Raw genomic sequence first — 20,499 nt, 5'->3', positions numbered from 1 at the left:
TTTTTTTAATTTTGCCACCCTATAGGAGGATTTCAATTTTAATATTATATTAATTTGCACACAGGTGGTAGAATGTAAAAATCTTAGGTTTACTGTTTGTTCTGTGATCCTGAAATCTATTCTTTTTAGTTTTCTTCCTCTAGGTAGCACTTTCCAGTGACAAAAACTATAGTTAGAAAAACATGTTTCAGTCAGTCATCAAAATAGTAACCCAAGACCTAATTTAAAAGTGATATAAGTGTAAATCAGGAAACAGTTGTTTTTGAAGTTAACTGTCGCTTCTCAGAGATTTTTACCTCATTATAAATCCCTTCTCTTTGAGAAGACACATAACATATCTGAACCAAAGAAATGGACAGGCATCTATTTTCATAGGGATAAGAAAGCCAGCGTGACCTGCAGACACTGAAATAGCTCATCTAATGTTTTCTGAGCACCTATAAATACCAGGCCCCTACAGGGAAACAGGAAATTTTAGAAGTGGACTGATGCTATCCATTCCCTTCCTAAAATGTATTAGCTAATGCTCAGAACATACAGAATGGTCTCATTTAGTAAGCGACTCTCAGCAATATGTACATGTCTGCTCCCACCAGCTGAGTTATGAGCATATAAAAAATCTGTTTATACCTGCTAAAGTAACCAGATTAGGCCCAAGATGGAGTCGCTCATGCTAAACCCCATGTCAGGAAACCAAAACTTCACTAAATTTCTGCACTTGACTCTCCCAGAAAAGGAAGGCCTAGGGCAACCAATCAGCATTGCCTGCTCAACACAAGTTACCCTACCTGGCTCCAAGGCTTCCCTTTGCTCCACATAAGGGAAGTAACCTGCTTTAACCGATCAGCAAATGCCCAGTATAGCTTCCTTGTTCCTGCTCACTTTGGTTTATAAAAGTCTCTCGCTTAGTTCATCGGAGCTCCTTTCTGCTAGACGAGGTGCTGCCCAATTTGTGAATCATTGAATGAAAGCCTAATAGATCAGTAAATTGTCTGTGGAAATTTTTCTTTTAACATACCCAAACCTGCTTATGTTGGCTGTACTTGTTATTGCAATTGTATAATTTAATTTAACACTATGTAAACTAATCACAAATGAGCGAAAATGTGGCTGCAAAAATAAGAAGTTACTATTTCCATAAAAAATAAGTTGAATACTTTGGAAATTATCCATACAGGCATATTATTTTCCTTAAAAATTTTTGACAGATTGGTTATAAGTAAAACAATTACAAAAGACCAGGAAAAAACACTCTAAAAGACTATAATTCTGTGCTCAGCTTGCTTCAAAAGTTTCCGAAGTCTCAATCTACTTTAAAGAAATTGAAACTGGAAAATACAGAAGTTACTGTATGGATATAGCTAATACAAGAACAATGATCTAGAACTCCAGTCAGTGGACCCATACTCAAAGAAAAGACTCCAAACTTTGGTCAAAAGACTGGTCTCCTGAATTCCCCACTACCAGCAGAATAATCCATCAGCAGCAGTAATTTTGCATCTGAATGCTTCCTGAATGCAAGTTATTCTACTTAAAATTGAAATCCCCCATAGGGTGGCAAAATTAAAACAAACAAACAAACATACATACCAGGTATTAGATACAGTACTATCTGTAATAACAAGAGACTAAAGACAACCAAAATGTCTATTAATATGGGACTGGTTGAATAAACTACAGCACATTCACACAGTGGAATATGATATAGCTGCAAAAAGGCATAAAGAATGTCTCTATATACTTGGGGTGAATGATCTCCAGGAAGCAACAGGAAGAGTAAAAAGCAAGGAAAGAAAATCATATACAATGTGCTGCCATTCATCTAAGATGGTGTTGGGAGGCAGAAACAAATGTGTACATGTGTGCATTCGTGCACACACTTGCTTATATATTTTAAATGGAGTGTGGGAGAGAGAGGCATAGACTGGAGGGGGCAAGGATCAAAGCTAGACTTTCTGATTGTGCCTTGTTCTGCAGACTTGGCTCTGTGACCATTTTCCTCTGGGGCCAATGTTGCTTTCTTTCTTTCAACTTATGGGTTGTTATGCATTACCATGCAAATCACAGTAATTGGGGCCGAAAGGTTAGGAAACTGGAAGGATTCAAGGTTTAGTCATAAAGAAACACCAGTTAGGGCTTCCCTGGTGGCACAGTGGTTAAGAATCTGCCTGCCATTGCAGGGGACACAGATTCGATCCCTGGTCCCGGAAGATCCCACATGCTGCGGAGCAGCTAAGCCTGTGTGCCACAACTACTGAGCCTGTGCTCTAGAGCCCGTGAGCCACAACTACTGAGCCCACGAGCCACAACTACTGAGCCCACGTGCCACAACTACTGAAGCCCGTGCGCCTAGAGCCTGTGCTCTGCAACAAGAGAAGCCACCGCAACGAAGAGTAGCCCCCGCTCGCTGCAACTGGAGAAGGCCCGCGCGCAGCATCGAAGACCCATTGCAACCAAAAATAAATAAATTAATAAATTAATTAATTATATATTAAAAAAACCACCAGTTAACATTTTAGAAGTATTTCACCCCTGCTCTATACAAAACATTGTAGGGAATACTAAAGAAATATATTATAATCCAGAACACTATAAGGAATGCTAAAAAATATGTAATGGTCCAGAGAGAATTCAGCCTTTTAAGTAGGCCAAGCTTTATACACTGTAGGGAATAATCTATAACTAGATAGTATTTTGTGTTAGGGTTCTCCAAAGAAACAGAAGCAATAGTATATACGTAGGCAGATGGATAGAGAGAGATTTTTATTGATTGATTTTAAGAAGTTGGCTCATGCAATTGTAGAGACTGCTAAGTCCAAAACCTGCAGGGTAGGCTGGCAGGCTGGGGACCCAGAGAAGAGTTGAATCTGGAGTTTGAGACCACAGGTCTGCTGGCAGACACCCTCTTCTTCCAGGGGAGGTCAAGGTTTTTTTTGTTGTTTGTTTGTTTTGTTAAGGCCTTCAGATGATTAGATGAGGCCTACCCACATTATGGAGGGTAATCTCCTTTACACAAAGTCTGCTGATTTAATTGTTAATCATATCTAAAAATATACCTTCACAGAAACCTCTAGAATAATGTTTGACCAAGTATCTGGGTACTGTGGCCTATTCAAATTGACACATAAAATTAGCCAACACATATACTGAAGGACCGTTTTGTGTATAATTAAATGTCAAACTGTAAAGAATATTGGGTATGTGTTGTGGGTGGTAAGGTAGGGGTGGGGGAGCTTGTTTTGGTGTTTCTTTGCTCACAGAGGAGATAAGCTTTGGGATGTGCTCTGAAGGCCAGGGAGTTTTTGCCCTGGTGTGCAGAGTGTGAACAGCATCCCAAGAGGGGGTGGATCAGAATGAACAAGGGTAGAGTTGACCGTGGCATGGGCAGGGGTCTTCGGGAAGATTTGTCCTGACTGGACAGATACTTCTTGGATGGTGAGGCAAGCCCCTCTCTGGTTTCTCTACTTTACTGCATTAAGTAGAGAAGATGCTTGCTCCAGCCTGGGATGACAGCTGGCTGGTGCAGGGCTGTCTGTACCACCAGCATTGTGTGCTACGTTATAGAGTGTGATATGATGAGAATTCTTGCAGGAAACATTTCAAATAAAATATAGCTGCCTTAGGTTTTTCTGTTATAAAATATGGTCAGAATTCTTTCTTCTGTCAATTTAATGAATTTGCTTCAAAAGATCTATATGTTTCATATGTTTGTGAAGAAACATGAGATCTTCAAATGATGTGAATTGCTGCCAGTAGTAATTCTAGTCTTTAAGCCTTGAAATATTTTTGGATCCATTATTTTGAAGTAGAAATATAGCCCAGTAACTTTTCCCTCCACATTTCAAATTAAAGAACATAATTGGGACTTCCCTGGTGGCGCAGTGGTTGAGAATCCGCCTGCCAGTGCAGGAGACACAAGTTCGAGCCCTGGTCTGGGAAGGTCTCACATGCCACAGAGCGACTAAGCCTGTGTGCCACAACTACTGAGCCTGCGCTCAAGAGCCCGCGAGCCACAACTACTGAGCCTGTGTGCCACAACTACTGAAGCCCACGCGCCCAGAGCCTGTGCTCTGCAACAAGAGAAGCCACCGCAGTGAGAAGCCCGCACACCGCAACAAAGAGTAGCCCCTGCTCACTGCGACTAGAGAAAGCCCGTGTGCAGCAATGAAGACCCAATGCAGCCAAAAATAAATAAAAAGATAATAAATAAATGTATTTAAAAAGAGAACATTATTTTTAGTTGTAATAGATGTAAAAACACTTTATAATAAAAATTCTACTAATAAAAATAATTATTATCAGAGAGAAAAATAGCAAAAACAATTTATGGTAAATTGGTACATAGTAGCCCCCAGTGAACCACCTCCCCATGCCTCTGCCCCTTTGCAATGTGGGCCTGCTTGTTCCTCCCATCAAATGGTAGAGTCTGTTTCCATACCCTCGGTACTGGGCTTTGCCATGTGGCTTGAACTGGCTAGTGGGGCATCAGCAGACATGATGCAGGCAGAAGCACCATGTGTAGTGGGCCAGCTCTCTTGGTATGCTGCTTCCATTATGTGAAGAAGGCTGTGAGGAAGGCCACGTGGAAAGGGAGGCCCAGCCTTCCTCACCGAGCCCAATCCCCAGCTGACCTGGGCCCAGTGCAGCAGCACGACTAAGTCAGGTAAGAGCAGCAGAAGAGCTGCCCAGTCAACCCATGGAACTGTGAGAAATAGGAAATTGTTGCTGCTTAAGCAGCAAAGTTTGGGATAGTTTGTTACCCAGCAGTGGCAAACAGAAACATCCTGTGACTAATGGCAGGGATTTATCCCTGTAATTCTAATTCTGGCTTCATTACTGAACCCTCAAGGATCCCACAGTCCAGTGAAGGAGGCAAAAATGTAAGCAGGTCACTCCATTACGGTGTGGTGAATGTCCAGGAGGGGAGTCTGGGCTGCTGCAGCCTTGACTTTTCCTCCATCCCCCTTTCCTCATCTGTAAAGATCAGATTTTTCTCTGCAAGACAAGCATTAAAGGGCACGTGGAGGAACTGGAGGAAGTAGACTAGTTCTGTACTTCATTGAAGGTATTTTCCATCTCTTAGGTTCGTGAGACTCGCACTTCCCTTTCTCAGAAGTGAAATGCTGAAAGAACCCCAACAAATCTCCTCTTTTCCTTTTGTTAACTACTAGTGTTTTCAGTATTCTTGTATTTGTCCTGAAGAATGCCCGTGGGTATTCCTCCTTAACTTTCTTCAGGTTCAGAATCTTCTGGAAGATTAAGACATCATAGGCCCTTTTCCTTGTAATCATCCCTGGTTCACCTAATTCACACACATAGTGGAGTGGTTCTGCTGAGGTCTCCCTGAGTCAATGGAGAAGTCACAGATGACACACACTGTCTGGAGCTGAGTCCCGCCTGCCCCACGTTATCTTCTTACTCACTCGCTCTCAGCCTTGGCCTGCTCCTCTCTTACTCTGCTCCTTGAGATTCTCAATTGCACACAGCAGCCTTCAGTCTGCAGTACTCTCCTCTCTCCTGGCCAAGCACTTACATTTGGCTTAGGACTTCCAGCACCAGGCTCCCTCAGTTTTCCTTAGTGGCCCATTCTCCCACTGGGCAGCATTGTTGGACATACCTGGAGTCCACTCTGTCTCTCTTCTTGGCTCCAGCCTTTGAGGTTGCAGGTTAGAAAATTACCTTGAATAATCTACTGGAGTAGTTTAAAGACACAGCTTTAGTTTTATATAGTTATAATAGTTTAAGGTTATGTTATTATATATGTAATTTATAATATATAATAGTTTAAGAATATGGACTATAATTTTAAAATGCAATATTTTTCTGTGGCTTGTGATATAAATTTGCAAGTCAACTCGAAATGATAAAGTTAAATATTTGGTATAAGTTGGACCGAGCTATTTCAGGCACATCTTACTGCCTTGAAATATCTAAAATTATTATTTTTGTCAAATTTTTAGCATGTATACCCATTTGGTCAAATGTCCCTCCATGTAGACAAAATTGCAGCAGAAAGCATGTTACTATTTAATACTTCAAATGCGGATTTCGTGTTATTGTTTATATCCATGGTGATCATAATAAATCTTTACCATAACAAAGCCAGCAAGCAACACACCAGGATTTATCTTTTTCTTTCCAACAGCTATGCTACAGTGAAATGAAAAAAAACCTACATATTTTAGATTCACCTTGTAAGTCACCACAGGCTACTATATATTTAGTAAAATATGGCTAAGAAACCTTAGGCAAGTTGCTTAACTTCTCTAAGCCATGTGTGAATTGGAGATAAGACAGTTCCTCTACCCTCTGGTACTGCTGTGAGAATCAAATGAGATAATGCATGTAAAACACTTACGATTTTCAGATGCTTTCATCTGTTGTGTTTTTCCTCCAGCATTACTATTCAGAGATGGTATTTCTGTACTTCTCAGTTTGTTTCTCTTGCTTTATCACTTTTAAACTGTTTATACTTTGGATTTCATTTTCTAGTTATCCTCAGCGTTGCTTATTTGTTATTTTTTATGTAACATTGATCTTACTCTTTATTACCGCTAGTCATACTCTAAAGTATCCTAGGGGATTTTAAAACTAACAGAATCTTTTTTCTGTTTCTGAGTAAATTTGTTTAGTCTTTGGGATATGTTTGTGTATTTTATGATTTTTTTCTTCACTTTTGGTAATTGCACACACATATTCTGGTAGTTACTGCTTTATTCTGTTGCATTTAAATTTTTAAATTCATTTTGATATTTTTTTAATAAGCTCATTGTTCTTGTAGCTCATAGTGTTAATAGACCAAGTCAAACAAAGCTTTGTCTCAGACTGTTTTTTAGTGGGTGGCATATGGAGACCTTGTGGTGTTACTCTACCATCTTCCCTAAAATTCTCAGAACTCTGAACTTTAATTTTGGTCTTAATTTCAGTAAAGAGTGGGAGTAGGGTAAGTTTGATACTTTAAGGTTTGTGCCTTGATACCTATTGGTCTAGTGAGGGCAAGACAGTGGCCAGATGTGAGTTGCTTGTGAGAGAGCTTTCTTCCCTGGTTGAGTGAAGGGAAAAGGCTATGAGGTGATACCGTTAGTGTGATAGCATGTTTTATGCCCTTCTTTGACTCTGTAGATATGTCCTTATTAACTTGCTACTTGTTCTTCATTGGATTTTTTTTTTCTTCATTGGATTTTTGACTCAAAGATTGAAGTTACTTATCTGTAACTTATGAAACTTAAGTTTTCCTCTGTCTTAAAAGAGCTTTTACCAGCAATTCTTAACAACTTATAATTGTGGCCTTTTAGAATTATTCTTAAAAATACTTGGATTGCATTTTGAATTCCATTACAATTTTGGACTTAGTCTGATGTGGTCAATCTGCTGCAGATATTTAAAGATCAGTTGTTTCTTCCCATTTGAGATGAATTGTAAAGGGATGAAAAATACCGAATTTTTGTTTGTGTTGTCTAAATTTCCACTATGCTACTTAATCAGCATTTGAGACAGTGAACAGTATTGGTTATAGTTTGAGTTACAAGTGAAATTCCCAGCTAGTTCTGGCTCCTGTCTGAGAAAGATTGGTTCAGTCAGTATTTACTGAATGGATTTTATGTGATTGCATTGGGCTAGAGAGTGCTGATACAGGGTGAGCAAAATGAGATAGGATCTCTGCCTTTAGGGAGCTTACAGCCTAAACGTCATTAATTAAAGAATTAATTTAATTAATGAGAACATCATTAATTAAAGAATTCAATAAGTGTAAAATTCCAATTGTGATAATTGTTAATGAAGTAGAGGTTCTTGATGCTGTAAAGACCAATAAATGTGGGATTTCCTGAGGATGGTCAGATGTTAATTAGATCATGAGGGGCAGGAAGAGCATTGTAGGTAGGGAACAGCATACATGAAGGCCCTGTGGTAGAAGGAGCTGCAAAGTCTTAGGAGACTGAAAGAAGGCCACTGTTGCTAGACTGTAGTGGGAGAGGGTGGTACAAAATGGGGTTGAACAGATAAATAGGGGTCAAACCACATAGGGCCTCTTAGGCTGTGTAGGATGAGCATCTTGAGGAATAATTTAGATACAGTATAATTCACTCATTGTAAGTACACCCTCAGTGAGGTTAGTGAATTTAGAGTTGTGCATCCATTTGATTGCCCCCAGAAGTTCCCTCGTGCATGTTTGCAGTTGATGCCTATTCCTGCCCTAACCCACTGATCTGATTTCTGTCCCTATGAATTTGCCTTTTCAAGAAACATCATGAAAATAGAATCATACAGTTTGTAGTCTTTTGTGTCTGACTCCTTTCACTTTACATAAGGTTTTTGAAGTTGATCCATATTGTAACATTTATCATTGTTTTGTTCTTTTTAATTGCTAAGTAGTATTCCATTGTGTGGAGATGCCACATTTTGTCTATATATTGATGGACATTTGGAACGTTTCCAGTTTTTGGCTGTTATGAATAATGCTACTGTGAACATTCATATACAATACATCCACAGAGGACATATGTCTTTATGTCTCTTGAGTCAGTTCCCAGGAGTGGAATTGCTGGGTTGTATGATAAGTTTATGCTTGACTTACTAAGAAACTGCCAAACTGTTTTCCAAGATTTCCATACCACTTCACATTCTCAAGGGCAGTATATGAGGGCTCCAGTTTCTCTACATCCTATAGTTGATATTGACTGTCTTTTTGAGTATAGCTCTTCTAGGGGGGATATAGTATTATCTCATTGTGGTTTTAATTTGCAGATCATTTCATGAGCTTACTAGCTATTTATTTATCCTCTCTGGTGAAATGGCTATTAAAAACTTTTGCCCATCTTTTTTTTTTTTTTTTTTTGCGGTTTGCGGGCCTCTCACTGTTGTGGCCTCCCATTGTGGAGCACAGGCTCCGGACGTGCAGGCTCAGCGGCCATGGCTCATGGGCCCAGCCGCTCCGCGGCATGTGGGACCTTCCCGGACCGGGGCACGAACCCGCGTCCCCTGTATCGGCAGGCGGACTCTGAACCACTGCGCCACCAGGGAAGCCCTTGCCCATCTTTAAATTGGGTTGTCTTCTTGAGTTGTAGGAGTTCTTTAGATATTATGGATACAAGTCTTTTATCAGACAGATGATTGTCACATTTTTTTCCCCAGTCCATCTTTTCAGTTTTCTTAATGGTGCCTTTTAAAAGCACAAAAGTCTTAAATTTGATCAAGTCTCATTTATCAGTATTTTCTTTTTGAGTAAAAATGCGCAAAGGTGGTCACTGAAGCCAAAGATGTGGATTAGATAACTCAGGAAAAGGGAACACAGAATGAGAAGAGGAGAGGGTAAACTGGAGCTTTGAGGAATCCTAATATTTACTGTTGTGCGAATGAGTAAATATTTCAAGTCAAATTACATGGGCCCAGAAAATGTCCTTTAGGCTTAACAGCCATGGAGCGTGCTGTTAACCTTACTATACTGAAGCCAGATTGCAATGAGATGAAACGTGTGTGGGAGGTAAAGAAATGTTGAAGGTGAGTGTAGAAGAGCTCGAGGGTATGGAAGAAGAGCTCTGTCTTGCTCTAGAAAAGCAGGATAGATGCGGTTATCCCAGGAGTTGAATGATGAATCAAATGAAGTTTTCTCTGATTCTTTTTCCTCTTTTTCCTCTTTAAAATTTTCGATGAGAGAGGGAATTTCCTTATTCAGCACCTAAATAGTGACCCAGGTATAATGCTACATTTGGAAAATATGTGGTATAGGTATTGCTCCATTTAAGGTCACATGAGTTCCCTGCCTGTTTTCTCTTTATACTTTCTCTCCATTTATTTCTTCTGAATATTTTCAAAATGAAAAAAGTAATAAATGCACATAGCTTTTTGAAAAGTGAAATGGAGGCCCAAACTCTCTCATCTAAAATTCTTAGGTCAGAAATATTTTAGACTTCAGAAATTTTCAGATTTTAGAAAGGTAGTCTATATATAGTATTTATTAGTGAGTACTCTTCTTGGGGTAATACCTGTAAAACACATTCATATTTCTTCATTGAAGCATAATATTTATACTGAGTTGCATAAGTAGAGACTATAAATAGCTTCCTGTCAGTTCAGGTCAGGTTTTGGCCCCCAGAGAGTTTATATAAGATTAGATCTTTTTTTTTTTTTTTGGTACACGGGCCTCCCACTGCTGTGGCCTCTCCCCTTGCGGAGTGCAGTCTCAGCGGCCCTGGCTCACAGACCTAGCCGCTCCGCAGCATGTGGAATCTTCCTGGACCGGGGCAAGAACCCGTGTCCCCTGCATTGGCAGGCGGACTCCCAACCACTGCGCCACCAGGGAAGCCCTAAGATTAGCTCTTAATGTTAAATGTAAGTAAAGAAAAGTTAGGGTTTTGTTTTGCTTTGTTTTGGTATTTTTCTGAATTTTAGAACTGTGGGTAGGAGATGGTAGTACCCAAAGTCCTGTAATGAAAACCAGTAGTCCTTTGCTCCACTCCTTCACAGCCCTTGTCCTGTTCCACAGAGGCAGCTAAGTATATGCCATATTTGTATCTTCTGATTGTTGCCTCCATGTTTTCAGATAATATGCTTATACTATTTCTTGACTTACAAATATTAGACATTATTTCTTGACTTCCTTTTATACCCCATCTCTCTTCTCTCCATCCTTCAGATTTGGTTATGTCACCAAGTTGTTTCCACGAAGTTGTTTATATCGTTAAAATGTTTACACCATTATCAGTATTGAAATATTGTTCATTTTAGATACAAATGATTATATTTTCTTTCTACTATAGTTTTGTTGTTGTTACTTTATGTTTTTACTTGTATGATCATTATTATACTTATCCTTAATTCTTCTAAGGTGTCCATGATATTATCTGTCACTCCATCTTCCCTGTTGAGACTTCTTGTGTTCTGGAGACCTGCCCCTGGAAGTGTTCCATATGTCTGCTCCACTTTGTACCAGTAGTCTTTAGGCCTGCTGTGCAGGTACAATCCTGGAACTTGCACTTTGTGCCTCTCCTAAGTTATAATGATGGTTTTGTGTATTCTGTGTTTTTCTCTTCCTTGATTTAGTCCTTTATTTTGATAGAGTACATCTTCCAAGAATTTCCTTTAGAAGGGTGCCTGGGAAATTAATTTTCTGGCTGTACATCTAAGAGGATGTTGATTGACTTGTTTAAAAGGATTTTTTTAAACTTTAGAAAGTTATCTTTATCTCCCCTACGTTTTTTTCTTTTTGTATGTATGTGTTTATGTATGTACGTATGTGTTTATGTATGTATGTATGTGTTACTATACTTTTTTCATTTGGAGCTCTTCTCCTAAGTTTGATCAGTAAATGAGAAAGGCCAAGAACAGTTTGTGGAATGGGGGAGCAGAGGTTGGATTGCATTGAACTGAGTTGTGGAAGCAAGAAAGTGAAGAGCATTGTAGATATAATTTAGAAAGTTTGGTTATAGAGGGAAAGAGAATAGGAGCATTGAAAAAATTTTTACTTTTTTTTAACATCTTTATTGGAGTATAATTGCTTTACATTGTTGTGTTAGTTGCTGCTGTATAACAAAATGAATCAGCTATATGTGTACGTGTATCCGCATATCTCCTCCCTCTTGCGTCTCGCACCCACCCTCCCTATCCCACCCCTCTAGGTGGTCAAAAAGCACCCAGCTGATCTCCCTGTGCTATGTGGCTGCTTCCCACTAGCTATCTATTTTACAATTAGTAGTGTATATATGTCAGTGCTACTCTCTCGCTTCGTCCCAGCTTACCCATCCCCCTACCCGTGTCCTCAAGTCCATTCCCTATGTCTGCGTCTTTATTCCTGTCCTGCCCCTAGGTTCTTCAGAGCCATTTTTTGTTTCTAGATTCCATAGCTATGTGTTAGCATATGGTATTTGTTTTTTTCTTTCTGACTTACTTCACTCTGTACAACAGACTCTAGGTCCATCCACCTCACTACAAATAACTCAATTTCATTTCTTTTTATGGCTGAGTAATATTCCATTGTATACATGTGCCACCTCTTCTTTATCCATTCATCTGTCGTTGGGCATTTAGGTTGGTTCCATGTCCTGGCTATTGTAAATAGTGCTGCAATGAACACTGTGGTACATGACTCTTTTTGAATTATGGTTTTCTCAGGGTATATGCCCAGTGGTGGTATTGCTGGGTCTTATGGTAGTTCTATTTTTATTTTTTAAGGAACCTCCATACTGTTCTCCATAGTGGCTGTATCAATTTACATTCTCACCAACAGTGCAAGAGGGTTCCCTTTTCTCCACACCTTCTCCAGCATTTATTGTTTGTAGATTTTTTGATGGTGGCCATTCTGACTGGTGAGAGGTGATACCTCATTGTCGTTTTGTTTGCATTTCTCTAATGATTAGTGATGTTGAGCATCCTTTCATGTGTTTGTTGGCAATCTGTATATCTCCATTGGAGAAATGTCTATTCAGGTCTTCTGCCCATTTTTGGATTGGGTTGTTTGTTTTTTTGATATTGAGCTGCATGAGATGCTTGTATATTTTGGAGATTAATCCTTTGTCAGTTGCCTCATTTGCAAATATTTTCTCCCATTCTGAGGGTTGTAATCACGACAGTATGGTACTGGCACAAAAACAGAAATATAGATCAATGGAACAGGATAGAAGGCCCAGAGATAAACCCAAGCACATATGATCACCTTATCTTTGATAAAGGAGGCAAGAATATACAGTAAAAACAGCCTCTTCAATAAGTGGTGCTGGGAAAACTGGACAGCTACATGTAAAAGAATGAAATTAGAACACTCCCTAACACCATACACAAAAATAAACTCAAAATGGATTAAAGACCTAAATGTAAGGCCAGACACTATAAAACTCTTAGAGGAAAACATAGGCAGGACACTCTATGACATAAATCACAGCAAGATCCTTTTTGACTCACCTCCTAGAGAAATGGAAATAAAAACAAAAATAAGCAAATGGGACCTAATGAAACTTAAAAGCTTTTGCATAGCAGAGGAAACCATAAACAAGATGAAAAGACAACCCTCAGAATGGGAGAAAATATTTGCAAACAAAGCAACTGACAAAGGATTAATCTCCAAAATGTACAAGCAGCTCATGCAGCTCAGTATCAAAATAACAAACAACCCAATCCAAAAATGGGCAGAAGACCTAAATAGACATTTCTCCAGAGAAGATATACAGATTGCCAACAAACACATGAAAGGATGTTCAACATCACTAATCATTAGAGAAATGCAAATCAAAATTTACTTTTGTTTTTAAATATGGGAGAACCATAATGGACGTTGAAATTCTGTATCAGTGTGAACTTTTATAATTTTTTATAGCAACTAGTGACATAGACTACTTATGCTATGCATTTTCTTGGAAAACTGTTTCTATTCCTTTGTTGATGTGGAGGAGCCTTTAGAAAGGATGGGATGAAAATATGGGGTAGGAGGGTGGCTGATAGAGTGAGGCCCCTGAATTGTCAGGTGAGGAGGATGGCAAAGAGCCCAGGTACACTCCCAGGGCTGAGGCCGCCTCTTCCTTTGAACTGCATAATACAATTTATTTAATACATGAAAGGGTTGGGGGCAGTGGACAAGTTTATATGATTGGTGATAGGAAATTGAGGGACTTTTATAATAAATATCATGTAAACAGCAAAAGTGCCTGATCTCATGGTCAGATCCACAGGGGCTTCCTTCACACAGGAAATCTGTTGTTAAGAGAGAACAGTCTATTCTCCTCTGCTGGAAAGAAGGCTTTTTCACTTTTGGAACAAGAGGTTTCTTTTATAACCATCATTAGAAGAAAAAAACCATTTGCTAATAGCCCATGTTTATTATTCTTTTCTGAGTTTTGTGAAGGATGATGGTTCTTGATACAGATATGTTTTTGCCATAGCAACAGGGACAGACATACACTGGAAAAAAGCAGTGTAAACAACAGATAGTCTTCTTAACGCTGGGCAGATGCTCAGATTTATTGACCGTGGTCAAGTACTAACCTCCCCTTATCTGCCATGTTAAAACGCTATATTCCTAGCACTGCATGTTCTTATCCTCCATTTCTATGGATGTGTAAAGGCCATCCCACTGCAGTTGCATTTTGTGGGAAGTATGCAAACTGGAAGTAGTGTGACATGGAAATAATTAATAAGGCTTACTATGCATAAAATATGAAATAATGAAGTCTCCAAAATCAGTCACTTTGGAATGAAAGTCAGATGTAATAAAACACCATGAAGAAAGGCAAACTATTCCCATGATACAGTATGCTGTTTTTTAAGGAAAAGCACTCTGCAAAAATATTAGAGGAATTCCTGAAAAAAATTTAAAAGGAGCATAAAACAAACACTATAGTGGTTGAAAACATCAGCGTCCTGAGAATGCATCCTCCTACTTTATTCCTGTAGGAAAATTAAGCTTGATTTCTGTGAGGTCTTCAGAAATGTATTCCTCACAGAAAATGAGGCCTTTTATGGTTGTACATGTATTCATTGATAACTTTCTGACTGTTAACCAACCTATGTGGAATGACTTGAGCTTTTAACTTTAACTCTTTAAAAATATATATTTAAACTATAAAAGTGTTGTTACTAAAAGTTTAGGAAATAGAGAAATGAAAAGTCATTCGTATTGCCACATCATTAACCTGCTGTTAACATTTTTTATGAATCTCTCTCCTAGTATCTAACTATGTATTAAATAATGGCAGTGGTAATATGCTTATTTTGCTTTCTGATTTAAATAGAATGCCTCTAAGAGTTTTGCTCTGTGAGTATAATGTTAAGTTTTGGTTGACATAGGTTTTTTTTTTTAATATGATAGTTAGGGATTTTCCTTTGCTTTTTCCTAAAAGGTTTTAAAATCCTGTATTGGTGTTAGGTTTTATCATTTGATTATAGCACCTAATGACATAAATGCTTGATTCTGCAGGTTTTTCTTGGAAACCAGATTCTATTCCTGTGTATTCAGGTGTCACAGTATGCTGGTGACTCCCAGTGTGCACTGTGTACATATGTTGGGTTTCCCACCGGCATATCAAGCTCAGTGTGCCCATGGCCAACCCCTCCTGCATCTCGCAGTCCTCTCTGCATTCCGGTCTTGTGAATGCTAGAAACCAGAGGACGGTTTAGATCCCTCACCAGATTATGTCAGTCCTCCTTTTCAAGTGGTCTCTCTTCTCCCTCCAAGTTCACTGTTCTAGGTCTGGCCTTGGGCATTCAGTGCTGTGTATTACAGCTGGTCTCCTCACTTGTACTGCTTTTTTTCTTTTTGTGTCTGCTAGCTGCTGTTCGTAGGCTTCTCATTTCCTATGTGGAATGTTCTTCTGATAAAAACAAGCTTAACTTAAAGTTGTTTATTTAGAGTGCCAGTCAGGATACTGCAATTCAGCAGCTCACAATGGGGAGGAGGAGGGCTCTGCTGGAGCCTGGTACCCTGTGTGCAAGGATGCAGGGAGGCATGCAGACCCAGGGTGGCCGTCTCTCAGGGGGGGCTGCCACTGGCATCTTGTGTCTTCTCCTGGCTGCCTCTTTGTCGTCTGTATTTGTCCCATGCATTGTTGGAATGGGCAGAATCCTTTGCTTATCTTGACCATCTGGAAAGCACATAGAACAGCTTGATTGTTAAGCTACTGGGATGGTCTTCTGGATAGGGCTTTCCTACCTCTCCCCTTAGAGGGATAGCATTGTCAGCCTTGTATCCCCTCTAGCAGAGTCATGCTGCTAGAGGTCCTAAGTAAATGTCAGAAAGGATTTGGGGTCCCAGTTGTATATATCTTGTGTCAGACTGAGGTAGAGAAGGACAGAAAATAGTACTGGAAAGACAAAGCCAACAAACTGGCCTTTGTGAAGCAGTGAGAGGCATCATTGCAGATGCTTGAAAAAGCAGGCTGGAAAATGTGCTGATGCTAAGAACCCTGATATTTGTGTACATGGACATAATCTTATTTGGCTTCACAATAACCCTGTGAACTGAGTAGAGATTATTACCTTTCTGTTTCACAGATGAAGAAACAGAGCCTTTGAAATTCATCAGTTTGCCCAACATCACATAGTTAGTATTTAATAGAGTCATGACTTGAACTTAGGTTTCTGATTGCCCATTTTATGTACTTCATGTTACCTTTCTCAAAACTGGAAGAATGATAGGCTAACAGTGGCCAATCTCCATGTCATCAGGTAAATTACATTAGGGATAGCACAAAGGAAAAATAAAAATTTACCTATCTTAATCCATATTAATTATTTTTATATTTTAAAAACAGCTTTATTGAGATATAATTCACATCCATTACAATCCACTCATTAAAGGGTACAATTCTATGGCTTTTAGTATACTTAAGAGTCATGTAGCCATCACCATTATAAATTTTAGAATATATTCATTGCCCTAAAAAGAAACCCTTTTAGCTATCACTGCCCCCCTCCCCCCAATCCCCACCCCAGCCCTTGGCAATCACTAATCAACTTTTTGTCTCTATAGATTTATCTACTCTGGACATTTCACACAAAATCATACAATATGTGGTCCTTCTTTCATTTTCTGTTTTCAGGTTTTATCTATGTTGTAGCATGTACCCGTATTTCATTTCTTTTCAGCAAAGTTTCTGCTGAAAAATCAGCTGATAGTCTTATGAGGGTTCCCTTGTACATAACTAGTTATTTTTCTCTTGCTGCTTTTAAGATTCTCTCTTTAACTTTCGACATTTTAATTATAATCTGTCTTGGTGTGGATCTCTTGGGTTCATCTTGTTTGGGACACTCTTTGCTTTGTGGACCTGAATGTCTGTTTCCTTCCCCAGGTTAGGGAAGTTTTTAGTCATTATTTCCTCAAATATGTTTTCTGTCCCTTTTCTTCTGGGACCCATATAATGTGGATGTTAGAGCATTTGCTGTTGTCCTACAGGTCCCTTAAACTATCCTCATTTTAAAAAATTCTTTTTTTCTTTTTGCAGTTCTGTTTGGAGATTTCCACTACCGTGTCCTCCAGGTCACTCATCTGTTCTTCTGTATCACTTAGCCTGCTGTTGTTGATTCCCACTAGTGTGTTTTTCAGTTCAGTTGTTGTATTCTTCAGCTCTGTGAGTCCTGTTTGGAACTTTCTTATATTTTCTATCTCTTTGTGGAATTTCTCACTGTCTTCCTCCCTTGTTCTCCCAAGTTCAGTGAGCATTTTATGACCATTACTTTGAACTCTTTATCAAGTAAATTACTTATCTCCATTGCATTAAAGTTTTTTTTCTGGGGTTTTATCTCGTTCCTTCATTTAGAATGTGTTCCTCCATTTCCTCATTTTGCTTGACTCTCTGTGTTCTGTGTATCATGTGAAGCAGCTCTCTTACCCTGTCTTGAAGGGATGGCCCTATGTGGGAAATGAACCTTATTGTTTAACCTTGCCCTGGTTCTTCGTTGTCTCTTGAACTCTCTTTCCACTTGTTTCAGTCTGTGGGGTCCAGAAACACAGTCCTCCTGTCAGCCTGGGCCTGGCGCTCAGTGGATGTCCCCTGTGCGGGCTGTGAATGCCTGTTGGCTTTGGCGGGGTTGTGCGAGTGGAATGGAGGTGTGTGGCTGCTCAAGAGCTGCATCTCTTGGTGCTGTGGCTCGAGCAGGGCTGTTCACACACTGCTTTTAGCAGGTTAGAATGAGAGGGCAAAAATGGTGTCTGCCAGTGCCAGCAAGGTAGAGGGAGCCTGTAAAGATGCCATCTGTCAGCATTCCATCCCTGGAGAGCCCCAGCAGACTTCTGCCCCTTTGGCAGTTGCTGTAAGATTACTAAGTGAATTTCCCTCACAGATGGTCTAAGCTCTTTACAAACTGCTGCTCTTTGTGCGGGGTCCTGGGGCAAATGGTTCTTTACACATGCTATTTAAGAGCAGAGTCTTCATTCCCTGCCATCCTGAGTTACTCCTGAACATAAGCGCTGTTGGTTTTCAAAGCCAGACGTTTTGGGGGCTCTTCTCTCTGTTGCAAGACCCAAAGGTTGTGGTGCCTGGTGTGGGTATAAACCCCTTACTCCTCGGGGAGAAGCTCCGTTTATTTGTTTGTCTATTGCTTGATTTGTTGATTGATTTTATTAAGATTTCTTTCAATTGTGGGTCACCATATTGGGAGTGGGGTTTTTGGTGAGAGCATGCCTTTCCTACCTGTCTCGACGAGGCCCTTGTATCCTTTGTTGTGGAGCAGGTGTTTTGGCCGTTCTCAGGTTCTTTTCAGAAGGATTTGTTCCCTGTGTAGCTGGATATTTGTTGTGTCTGTGGGAGGAGGTGAGTTCAGGATCTTCCTATGCCACCATCTTAAACCCAGTTTTCTTACCATTCCTTTGTAGTAAGTTTTTAAATCAGGAAGTGTGAGTTCTCCAACTTTGTTCATTTTCAAGATTGTTTTGGGTGTTCTGGGTCCATATGAATTTTAGGATCAGCTTCTCCAATTTCTGCAAAGAAGTCAGAAGGTTTTTGATAGGGATTCCTTTATCTGTAGATCAATTTGGGGAGAATTGCCATCTTAACAGTAGTAAGGCTTCTGATCCATGAACATGTTATATTCATTTCCATACTCTTAAACAACCAGTTTTGTCAGTCCAGTTCTTCTAGATATGGATGTTCATATTAAGTGTGTTGTATTTTGCAAAGTAGCATTAGTGGAATTGAAGTCCTCCTGACTGGATTGTCAGGCATAGTGCAGAAGTTTAACTATTGCTCTTAATTAAACATGACTTGAATTGATAGAAAATGATACTTGGAAATAATGTGAAGAAACTAGTATGAGTAATACCTGCTTTATGATTTTCATATGAACCTTCACATACAAAGTGGTATGGTTTGTTTTGTAGTTTGGTTTTTTAAATTATCATTTTTATCCTAAATATGTCTGACATAGGAGAGGGATTGCTTCAGGCACTTTCAGGTCTAGTACCTGGAGATAGGGGTGCATATCAGAAGAGTAGCTTACATAGCTGTAATGAGGGAGGTCCTTCAAAACTTTGCGATAAAATTTAAAACCCTCTCACATTTGTGTTTCTATGGCATAAATAGTCTTTTCCAGGCTTGTCATGGTCAAGTACCAATGATGTAATGATGATTGTGCCAGAAGCACCAAAGGCAGCTATTGGCATGCTATGTGGTGGGGCTCTAGGCATGGTTAGTTTGACTAAGTATTCTAAGAGGCCCCATGGAGTTTGTCACCTCTGACAGAGGACTTTAATGCATTAGTGATGAAAAACGGCTCACTACTGGCTTGTGATCTTCCAGAGAGTGTAAGACAATGCAGCACTAAGTGAGTGCCTCTTGTCTTATTTAAACACATATATTCAGACCATTTGTTTGGGTACAGTGTTCCATCTTGTGTCAGCCTCATCAAAGGCTTGAAATAGAATAGGTGATATTTAATATCTATACATTAATATTTTATTTATTATTGGATATAATGTCTAGATACTAATATTACCTACTCTTGTTTTCCTGTTTTATTACTTATGAATGATCACCCAACTATTATAAAACTAGACTTTTTAAAAACAGGATATTCTTTTAGCTTATTTTCTCCTGTGTGTTGATCCTTTCCGGTTTCTTGTTCCTCCCTGCTGCTTGTTGATCAGAGTCCTGTGGAAGAAATTGGTTTTATGAGTCCTGTTGCTCTTCAGTTTGGTTAGTAACACTGTCAGAGGTGGGATCAGCCACACAAACACCTATCTTTGGTCCAGAGCACAGTTAGGGGAGAGGTGGAACAAATGGCTGCTCGACAGATGTGTACTTAGGGTTGTGAGGCCCTGTTGTTCACCCTCCTTGTCTACTGCCCCACCTCCAATACATGCTTAATAAATGAAAATCTCCAAATTAGAGCTTCATTCTTTTGGATTAAGGCTTCCATCCTGTGTTAAAATTCAAACAGCATGAACTGTTACCTTGTTAAGCAGTATGGATAGTTTGGGTAATTTATAATTTAATTGGTTTTGTATACAGAGTTTGATAGATTTCAGTGGGGGCAGAGAGATAGAGAACACACAATTCAATTACTAGGTACTTTAGAGGAATGTAGGAGAAAACCAGAAAAAAAGCAAGGGCTGCCTGGAATCATGAATATAGCTTATTCGGACACTATTATTTTACCTAAGGGCAGCCTTTTATGGCCCCAGGAATGTCTGTGATGACCCTCATCTTCCTTGGAATATTCTTAGAGCAGGGTTAGGAAACTCCAGGCCCGTGGGCCAAATCTAGTCTGCCACCTGTTTTTGTAAGTGAAGTTTTATTGGAACATAACCATTCTTATTCGTTTACAAACTCATTGTGCCTACTTTCTTGTTACATTGGCAAAATTGAGTAGTTGTAACAAATATGGCCCACAATGTATAAAATATTCTGGCTCTTTACGGGAAAAGTTTGCCAATAAACTTGTCTAGAGAGTCTAGACTTTTAGAAGGTTAAGCATGGATCATAGATATCTTAAACTTACTTCAGACTTCTTTAACTTTTAATATTACCATTATGTGGACTCAAGGGCAGTGATCTTAAGGAAGGATCACTACTTATATCA

General features: G+C 39.4%; 1 protein-coding gene across 12 annotated transcripts in view; it reads left to right on the top strand.

The window, feature by feature from the left end:
• MARCHF8 (membrane associated ring-CH-type finger 8) overlaps positions 1 to 20,499 on the top strand; it is a 113,952-nt gene that overhangs the window by 30,236 nt on the left and 63,217 nt on the right. The window lies entirely within an intron of this gene.

The sequence above is a fragment of the Stenella coeruleoalba genome, assembly GCF_951394435.1.
Source record: "Stenella coeruleoalba genome assembly, chromosome: 16".
In the NCBI taxonomy this organism is placed as follows: domain Eukaryota; kingdom Metazoa; phylum Chordata; class Mammalia; order Artiodactyla; family Delphinidae; genus Stenella; species Stenella coeruleoalba.
Note: the sequence above shows the minus strand (reverse complement) of the source record. Positions and strands in the feature narration are given on the sequence as shown.